The 11420-nt window shown below is 32.5% G+C and overlaps 1 pseudogene; it reads left to right on the plus strand.

Annotated features, from left to right (window-relative positions):
* The first annotated feature begins 763 nt into the window (after positions 1–763).
* LOC111777730 lies at positions 764–3496 on the plus strand (annotated as a pseudogene).
* The last annotated feature ends 7924 nt before the right edge of the window (positions 3497–11420 follow it).

Consider the following 11420-nt stretch of genomic DNA (forward strand, 5'->3'; position numbering starts at 1 on the left):
TGTTTTATTTTAAAAGTAAATATTAAAAAAATTTCAAATTCTTTTTTATTTTTATTTATTTTTAAATATAATAATATAATAATAAAAAAATATTAATAAAAATAACATGAGTAACCCTTTTTTGTTTTTATTTTTATAATAAAAATGATGTATAAATAATTTTATTTCTATTTAAAAGTGATTGAAAACTCTTACTCCCACAAAGTTTTAAGTGATTGGTGAATGATGTCAATTACACAGTCACGTTAGATATCTTGTTTCGACCGTAATTTCTTTATTTTACCTCTGATTTGAGTGATTGAAAAAGGGGTTGAAATCGTTATTTCCAACCTTACATAGACAATTCAAAATATTGATAATTATTAATAATTAAGTTTAGGTTTTTTATGCATGAATGAATTTAATTAATTAATTTGAGATTAATGACCAAAAAGTCAGTGGTGACTTATAAAACAATAGTGTCGTGACATGAAAAAAAATTATTGATCGACTCTAACTCAATCTTATCATCCTTAACCGTTGGTACTATATATTTCAAAGTTATGAGCGTTGTAATTAAGATTCTCGAAATAAAAGTATAAGCAACAACCAACCCATATTACTTAAACCACGTCAAATATGCTTGTGGTGGAAAATTTGAATGAACTTAGCAGGAGAGGGTACTGTAATTTGTGGTACTGTAATTGAAAATATGCTTGTACGTAATTGATGAACCCATATAACTTAAACCACGTCAAAAAATTGTGGTAGATTTAATTCTTTTATGACGAACCCTTTCATCAAACAAGTTTATTTTGATCAAAACTCTTCATTTATCTGTCCTACCCATAAAGTAAATAGCGATGCAAGAGTATCAAATCAAACCATTGTACGACGGTCTGAAAATTAAAAGTCTTCTATTTAGAAACATGAGTATATTCAATCATTAAACAGTGAATTTAAGGTATGAATGATATAAATCTTTAAATTTGTTGTTTACTTTGTTTGTTTCCATTTACCGTTAAAAAGAGTTATCAATTACTTGTGGATGTGTATGCTTTGTTCAGGGAGAAATATATGTAGAACGCTTCAATGAGCTAAAGGAAGAGGTAGATGTGATGATAAACCAAATAATAGATGATCCTCTAAAGCAACTCGAGTTGGTTGATACTTTACAACGACTTGGAATCTCATACCATTTTGAGAATGAGATTAAAAATGTGTTGAAAAGAACATCCTAGAAGAGCAATGAAAGTGATGATTTAGAAATGAATAATTTGTATGCAACATCACTTAAATTCAAACTTTTAAGACAACATGGTTTCAATGTTTCACAAGGTATAGATTTTTTGGTCCCTTAATATTTCTTTCTAATAAAAGTATCATCAATTAATATATATTTCTAACATTTTAAATGAATTTGATTTTATCTCATTAATTATGTAATGGAACAGTGAATATGTCAAATCGAAAATGTCAAAGTTTAATATTATAGTCACATTAGATTAGACAATGCATATATATTAATTTAACTTTTTATATTATAATGACAGAGGTTTTCTATAATTTCACGAAGAACTTTAGCACAGGACAGGATTTAAATGGAATGTTATCATTGTATGAAGCTTCGTTCTTATGTATAGAAGGTGAGAACATTTTAGAGGCAGCAAAACATTTTACAGTAAACTATTTGGAAAAGTACACGAAATCGTGCAAAGATGAATATGAAACATCCATTATTAGACATGAGTTGGAGCTTCCCTTACATTGGCGAATATCAAGATTGGATACAAGATGGTTCATTGATATCTATGAGAGAAAAGTGGATATGAACCCTATTCTTCTCCAAATTGCTAAATTAGATTTCAATCGAGTTCAATCTCTCTACCAAAAAGATCTAAAATATACATCAATGTATGAATATCAACGTATGAATATTATAAATATATTTAGAGCATTAAAAATAATTGTTTGTGGTGAGTTATTCTCCAAACTTTGTTTCAAGTCACCCATTTACTTGAAAGTTTTCTTTTTCTTTAAAAAAAATAGGATACTTTTTTATTTTTAATAAGAAGAAAGATATTTTATATAGATAGGTGGGTGTAAATTTAATACTTTTGCTAACTTAACATACATTCTTGTATATGCTAATTAGGTGGGGGAGAAGCCCGGGCTTTAGCGAAAAGGTGAGCTTTGCAAGAGATAGATTGATGGAAAGTTTCTTTTGGTTGGTGGGTGTTGGATTTGAACCTCAACTCTCATATTTTAGAAGAACGACCACAAAAGTTGGTGCAATAATAACGACAATAGATGACATTTATGATGTATATGGCACATTAGATGAACTCGAGCTCTTTACCGAAGCTGTAGAGAAGTTAACAATCAATAAATATATTTTTGGTTTACTAAGAAAGTAACAATTTAGTTCATCAAAAGTAAAATTTAAACAATTAAATAAAATATTATTAAAATATATAATGTCTTTTGAACCTCAAAATGGTTGGAGAATCTTGTAATTTATACCGGTTTTAATTGAAAAATGTATAATATTTAACCCTCTTATAAATTATAATTTTAGGTGGAATGTTGAGGTACTCGACCAGCTACCTTATTATATGAAAATATGTTTTCTTGGTCTCCACAATTCTATAAATGAGATGGCTTTTGATGTGCTAAGAGACAAAAGAACTAATGTGATCCAATACCTTAAGAAAACGGTAAGAATTTGATTATGATGAATTTTCTTATGAATATTATTATTTAATTTACTTTATAACAAATTTAATTTTACAGTGGGTAGATTTGTGCAAATCTTACATGTTGGAGGCTAAGTGGTATCATACCGGTTATAAACCAACATTAGAAGAGTATCTAGACAATGCATGGATTTCAATAGGAGGACCAATTGCATTAGTTCATGCATATGTTATGACATCTCCAATGCTCCAAAACATGGAGAGCTTGGAAGAAAATATTGATATAGTTCGATGTCTTTCCATAATTTTGCGACTTGCTGATGATCTTGGAACATCAACGGTATGTGAACAATAAATCACGTTATTGTTATTAAAAGTAAATATTTTATTAAAGTAATTAAAACCTATGTATTTGAGTAGATAAGCATCTTCGAGTTAATGAAATTCCATATAGATTATTCCATTTAACGTTTTGGAACATTTATTTACTAACATGATTTCTGGATAGACATTTTATTCAGGTTGAATTAGAGAGGCGATGTTCCAAAATCAATACAATGTTATATGAATGATACAGGAGCTTCCGAGAACAATGCTCGTGAACATATAATGAGTTTGATTAGTGAGACATGGAAACAGTTAAATACGATTGAGGTCGAGAATTCAATATTTCCTCGTGTGTTCATCGAGATAGTTAAAAATCTTGCTAGAATAGGTCAATGTATGTATCAATATGGAGATGGACATAGCACAGGTGCCAAGAAATAACTGATGGTGTAATGTCTCTATTTATTCGACCCATTTCCATGCAACAAATTTGATTAAGTAGGGAAGGAAGTGATATACTTTTGTGCTTTCTTATAATGTACCCCAACAAATTTGATCAAGTATGGAAGGAAGTGATACACTTTTGTGCTTTCTTATATTGTACTAGTTCAGCTTTAGCTTTTAAAATATTTGGTGTAAGTGTATTTTATGTTCCTCTGTTATGACATTGGTTCAGCTTTAGCTTTTAAAATATTTGGTGTCCTCCATCATGACATTGTATACAACGATATCGTCGAGATACACTATGACAAACTAGTCCAAATATTTATGAAAATTTTGGTTTATCAAGATAAAAAACGTAGCTTGTAACGCCCCTAATTTTCATACTTAGATCATATTTGTCATTACATGCACGCTTTGATAACATATGCAGAAAACTTAACGATACATTTCAAACGAAGCCATAGACTTATATGTTTAATTTAAAACAAGAAATAAGAATAATAATATTGTCAAAAACTAAGCCTATACGAAAATGAAAAGTCACCTATGAAACTACTATTTAACCATGCATGCTAGAAACTGTTGTCATTAATCTAATTACAAAAAATTGTCCTCGTTAATTTAATTCTTTCGACTGAAAAAAAATGCTTTAAATTATGACATGTCGTACTCTCTTCCATTGTTAGGCCTCAAGAATTTGATCTTCAACCCGATCTAATTTTCAACTTTAGTTTTCCACTTCTTGAATGTGACAAACACATATGACTTTTGTTTCAAGAAATAAACTCATATCTTTCTTTTGAAATCATCAATGAAGTGACGTGAAGCTTAGATCAACATAGTGATGAAATAGGAGATAGTTTCCAAACATTTTTACAGACCATTTCCAACCGTTCTTTCTTTAGTTTTTTTGCAACCTTTGTGAAGCGAACTTGTTTTTGCTTGCCCCCACGCAGATCTTACAAATACTCATAATAACTAGTTTCAAGCTTTCTAAAACTTCTTTCGCAGCCAACATTCTCATTCTTTTAACGTTTATATATCCAAGTCTAGTGTAAATTAGACTTGAACTTGAAGCACTCTCAACAACAACAGCTATGTACATACACTATGTAGTGATATATAAGGCTCTAGATTTTGGGCCACGTGCTACCACCATAACATTCTTAGTATCTTCTACTGAATATTGAAAATCATGGCCAACTCTAGAGTGGTGGTTCTGCTTCTTCTTCGATTTAGTATAATCTGTCAAAAAGTGCTATTTTCTTCAAAATTTCAACACGTTACATTTTGTCTGTTTGAAGATTTTCATTAGTTCTTTGATTTTGATTGACTAGGTATGTTTGGGCCCTTATAAGAGTTTGGCAATATGGATGATTATGGTATGCATGATGTAAGAAATTACCAAAATACTCCTCTCATAAGATTTGTGATGAAAATTGTTTTATATGTTTTCTGTTGTGTTCAAAAGGAGAATGGGCTATTATGATCTGTACTTTGGGTGATTGATGGATGTTATCTCCCGTTAAGCTTGTTCGCTTGTATGTTTCCATCATTTAATATCTTTTAGTTCTAGATGTTCGATTGTGTATTCTCCGTGTATGGTGTGTTTATTTGCACAAAGCTACGGTGTTAGAGTTAGGATTGCTAAACAATGACCTATGTTGGGATACCTTCATTAGAATGAGAACCTTAAGATCATGAGTGATAGTTAGAGGGTCTAGATCTTAGTGCTCTCGGACTAGGAAAGACAGAGGAGTGAAAGAGAGCAACTTAGAGTCAGAAGTCCATGTTAAGCCACCTAGCTGCTTTGGGAATATAAAGACCTCCTCAACCGCCAAATAAGACTAGGATGATGTTTAATTTATGGATTACATGCTTAGATGATCGATAGGAATATCTTCCTAGCAAAGCATGCACGAGAGTACTCAGTTAAGATTAGGGAGCTACAACTAGTGTGGTTTAAATGTCGACCCAAGTCAATAGATTTCTAGTAAACCTTGTACCCCAGGATCATGAGCCATCAGAGGTTTAGACTCATGTACACCAAGAGATTAGTTTACCCCGAGGAGTTAACCTCGAATGTCTTAAAAATGAGAAATAGGATTTAAATCGCCTAGACACCTCTAAGAACCTAACAGACCTCAAGGCATCCAAGAATGACAACGGTAGCTCTTTCTAGTTTGATAGCAACTAGTATAGTGTCTGAAAACTTCCACTTCCCTTCTCACTCTAGTACGCTATCGTTGAGCTAGGTGTGAATGTTTGATTAATCCACCACACCTAAATGGTGTGAAAGTTATCTTATTTATAATCAAATAAATTACAAGGATATGGAAATAGTAATAAATGAAAATAACAATAAATGGAAAGATACCCATGGCAATAAGCAAATATCTAATATTTGCTTTATAATAAAATATCAAATATAATATATATTGTAAACTATAATTTATTACTAAATATCCTTAACACCCCACCGCAAGCTGAACGTCGGATTTGAACGAACGTGAAGCTTGAATCTGAAAAATTCAAAGAGGTTGAGAAACACTTTTCGTGAAGATGTCAACAACCTGGTTCAGAGGAGGCGTAAAGAAACACTTTCTTGGCCATCGAAAATTGCAGAGGGATCGCCGCTCAGCGGCGATGCTGCCTTGGCTTCGACGAGAATATGTCTAACCCATAAACAGGGATTGTCGCTTAGCGACGATGCTACCTTGGCTCTGGTGAGAATATGTCTAACCCCAAGAAGTAGAAGGGGAAACCTAGAGCAAGGGACAAAGACAATGTTGAAGCCGGAAGAGTCGCCACATTGGGCGAAGGAGCCAATTTTGGCAAAAAGGGCAGCCGGAAGAGTCGCCACATTGGGGCGAAGGAGCCAATTTTGGCGAGAAGGGNAAATTAACTTGACTCATACATGATTTGTTATGGAGATATTTTATCGATCACCAAGAGCATAGAAGTTATAATCTAAATATTCATGCATGCTTATTAGAGAGATATTCCTATCAATCACCTTAGCACAAAATTTCATAGTCTAAAAACATATAAGTAATTATCTAAAGCTAACACACAATTTACACACAATCAAACACGCTCAGTGGGGTGATAATGTCTATGGAACACCTGGAGCACAAATCACACATTTTTCTTCCTCATTTCTAGCCAACGGAAAACATACATTGTACCCTACATAACATACATTGTACCCTTTGCATTTTTCGCTTACATTTTTTCTCGTTGAATGCTTTATATTTCTTGAAAACTCACTGGTTATTATAGTTCAAGTGAAATTAAGGTCATATCGAAATTGGGATGAAAAAAAAGAGAAATGGAGGTGGAACGAATCAAAAGGAGGAGATTATGCATGTTTTCACACGCGAGTAGCCACGTGCCACAACCTCTCCACGAAGACCATAGGTTGACCCTTAAATGTCGATAGAGAATGTGGCGACCCTCAAATGGTGCTCATTAATCCATGTAAGGGCTAGGACAGATAAGTATCATGATGCGACCAAGGAGAACAGTACATCATCCAACACACCAAGAAGAGTGTGCATTAAAGCCAATTTGTGACATAAGAAAGGTTGAAGAGAGTGAGGTAACACAAATATTGAAGACAAGCTCAGAGAGAGTCGAGTAGGGCTCTGGGCCATAACCTTAAAAGTTTGGGTTTTGATATGAGGTTCAATAGGCGACTCTGGAGTTATGTTCGTCTATATGAAAGATGAAAGCTAACTAAATTTGGTGTCAATCAGATATCCGACGGATGCTCCACGGGGTCATATGACCACGAAAAAATTACGTATACTCTAGAAAGATTTGAAATGCATCAAAATGTTCTACAGGAGAAGACATTGTGTCAGCTCTCCATCATCCTTGGGCCCTGTGGTCTAAGCGAGCTACCTTTTAGCACATACGTGTGTCATAATGTGGGTAAGTGTTACGAGATGAGCGTTTCAAGCGACTTTCTTAAAAATGAGTCTTTCAAGAATATTGTTAGACAACACAACTGTGCCAACATTGCGTCCTAACACATGTGTCGTAGGTTGGATATGCACACACACGGGTTCATACCTCGATTAGAACCAAGATGGATGGATGTTTGGGTTATCTCGATGAAATGACTAACACATGGGTCGGTTTCAATATAATGTTCGAGCAATATAAAATGGTTGAGCTTTCTCAAGGCGTGGGACGACCTCAAGATGTATAGGTTGGCCGAGGTAACCAAAATGATGATGAGCTGCAGCATTGCACACGGGAGATCTTAACCTAGAGTAGAGGCAAGGTCAAGGCCAATGACTTGATCTAATGGAGAGGTAAGTCATCTAGAGTCGCAGACGAATGATCATGCATGCACGAGTGGCATGTGTGATGACCAAGCTTATATTCTACACAAGTTGTGTTCGATTGGCGAAGGTGAACCTCAGCTAAGGTCCAACGAAACCATAAAGTGGGACAAAAAATTTGAATGGTGTAACAACCCTAGTTTTCTATTGACCTAGAGTCGTTACCATCTGCATGACATAACTTTTTTATGTGGAAACTTTCATTTAAAACGAGTTCATAAAACAATATCATGGATTTATACGTTTATGAAAGGGTCTTAAAACAATACAAAATAAATATTCAAAGTAAATTTAAATAAAATCAAGGAAAATATTAAAATAAAAATGCTGATATGAACCAAGAAATATCAATCATACGATATACTTCAATAAAGATGTGAAGAAAATATTGTTGAAATTATCAAAAGATATTTCAACTTATGCCAAATTGAAAAGAATGAAGTTTGATGTTATAAATTTTGGATAGATTACCATTTAAAGTTATTGTATTTCATTAATATATTTTAAGACTTTTTATTTATTTTAGGTTAGGTTACAATTACGTTAATTATGGCCATAAAATATGAATGTGAATCTCTTAAAATGTCTTTAATAGTTTCATTCTGAGGCCCATGTAGGTTGTATTTTCATTCTGAGGCCCATGTAGGTTGTATTTGTAAGTAAACTTGGAAAATATAGTAAAAATAGCATTTGTGCTTCCTTTAGCCAATGGCTAAGTTTCTCTGCAATTCTATGTACTTTAGGTTGCATGTAGAATCATTCAAGCTCGACATGATCAATTTTGCTTGTGGAGTGATTCGAATCTCAAACTAGTGTTCTTGCGTTGAGATATTTAATCAACAAGAATCATTCAACTAGACATGATCGATCTTTCGTGTGGAGTGATTCGAATCTCAAACAATGTTCTTGCCTTGAGATATTCGATCAACAAGGTAATCTGAATCTTACTCCCCTTGTAATGATTTCCTTATCATTTGGCATCAGTCCTTTCCATCGGATTGATTTCTATATCATTTGGTATCAGAGCTTTAGGCTCAAGATTGGATATCTGTTTCCTTTGCGTTTTTTTTTTTTTTCTCAATCTGATTTTTATTTATTTTTATCTTAGTTTTTATTGGACCAGAGTTTAAAATAGAATCTTGGCTCTATTGAAAATTTTGAGAGGTGAGAATGAAAGCTTCACTTGTGTAAATGAGTGTAAAAAGAGTGGCCTAAAATACCTAGAGTGTATATTGAGTGTAAAAAGAGTGGCCTAAAATACCTAGAGTGTATACTCAGTGATAGAGTGTTGTGAGGTCTATTTTTTGCAGCAAAGTTTCACAAATAGATTCGAGGACGAATCCTTTTGAAGAAGTGGAGAATGATATGAACAAGAGTCGTCAATCATACAATATACTTCAAAGAAAATAATCATACAATATACTTCATTTGTGTAAATGAGTGTAACAATATACTTCAATGATATGAACCAAGAGACATCAATCATAATGTTGTGAGGTCCTTTGTATTTCCTTCATTTGCCATCAATTTTTTTACCTCCTCGTATTTTGGGTAGTTGGGTCAGTAGTTTTTATTACCACCACTTATGGAAGTCTGGTTCTACCTTTTATCGTGGGATTAATCATTGCTAAGGTCAAATAGTCGTTCGCCTATAGCATAGGCTATGGAAAGGTTTTTGACTCTTTGTTCGTAAAGCTTGGCTTTGGCCCATGATTAAAGCCCCTCAACAAAAGTGAAGACCTTGTCTTTTTGAGACATGTCACGAATATCCAACATAAGCCGAGAAAACCACCTAACATAGTCTTTTTTTTTTCTTTGATCTCGATATTTTTTGGGAAGAACTGTTAGCGGAGTTCTTGTTTTAAACTCTTCTAAGTGGCCACGATACATCGACCATCTTGAATGTCCATATACTTGGATCTCCACCAAAACTTTGCATCGTCAACTAGATGCATTGTAGCCAATATGACCTTTGCCTCTTCTTACATAGTATTTGCGGCTCGAAAGTATTGTTTGAGGTCAAAGATAAAATGTTTCAAAGCCTTAGTTTCTCGNACAATGTTCTTGCCTTGAAATATTCGATCAACAAGGTAATCTAAATCTTACTCCCCTTGTAATGATTTCCTTATCATTTGGCATCAGTCCTTTCCATCAGATTGATTTCTATATCATTTGGTATCAGAGCTTTAGGNTTTTTTTTTTTTTTTTTTTTTTTTTTTGGTTAGATAATATCCAAATTGTCCATTAGAGAATAAATGATACTTAGGTAGAAGATTTAATTACAAATGTAAAATAAACTATTGACCTAGTGCAATTACGAACACCTTATGAATGACTGATTTGCCCGTAATGCTTATATCCATAAACACAACTTATCCTAACATTTATAAGAGTTCAAATATAGGTAATAATGAGTGACATATAGTTAATAGATGAAAATTAATTGATTAAAGATTTTTTTTTTCATGGTACTTTATACTGGCGGGTCCTAAGGTCTCCATGTTAACATTAAATGGTAAATTTAGTTGAAAGAAAGAAATAAAAAATTGAAAGGCTCAAATTAATATTTAATACATTTGATATATCATTTGAAGTATTAAAGTATTAAAATGTATTTATTGTATTTAATATATTAAATATTAAAATAAAAAAATGTATGAAATTCATAAAATATATATTTGAATACTTATTCCAATATGTTTTAAATAAAATTAAGAATTTTTAACATACTATATTATAAATAATATTTTAAAACTCACTAATATTCTCCCTAAATCCTACAAATAAATATCGAGGGATAAGTCATATGGTCATTCTTCATAAGTTCTCCGTTGTCGATATACTCTCGTTCTTTCAAGAGACACTCACAAGATAATTGTGACAGAATCACAAGAAGGATGATCTTAGAGACGAAGTTACGTATTATTAGAACACACCAAAAAGGCTTGTCAACTACGCTTTCTATATGATATAGTTTTTGCTCATGCTTTATATTAGTTTCTAAAAATCGAATCATATCTCATATTTTTAATACCCTTCATATAAATTGATGTGATAGCTAATGTATAAATATTAATGATATCTTTTGAGTTGATATCAAGAGTAAATTGAGCTTTCAAATTTTTACAATCAGGTCACCCAAATCTGTTTAATGAATCCAAAATTACAATCAAATCTATTCGGTTTCAGAAAATTAACTCAATCCAACCTAACCTAAAATGTTAAACCAACTCAATCCTACCCCTATAATTCGGGTTGAATCGATTTAGATGTCGAATTGTCGAGTTTAATGTACGCACCTAATTAGGTGTTGCATTAATTTATATCCTCCATTCTATTAAAAGAATCTCCGAGAATATTTTTCATAAATAACTGTCAAAATGAACTAAAAATTTTTAAAGTCTAGCAAACTAGCCAAGATGCATGGCTTAAACCGTAGCGACGAATAACAATCAAAATTGATTAGGAAAAACTATGTATTATAGACTTGAAGAAGTAAAAATAAGTATGAAGACAAGTACCAAGAACATATATAATGTCTTAACACAATTTTAATAAAACCACTGTTGTCTTACCATCACACATTTAGTGATTTGGTTGTTATTAAAATGACCTTAGTCCA

Source organism: Cucurbita pepo, chromosome LG16, assembly GCF_002806865.2.
Source record: "Cucurbita pepo subsp. pepo cultivar mu-cu-16 chromosome LG16, ASM280686v2, whole genome shotgun sequence".
Taxonomy (NCBI): Eukaryota; Viridiplantae; Streptophyta; class Magnoliopsida; order Cucurbitales; family Cucurbitaceae; genus Cucurbita; species Cucurbita pepo.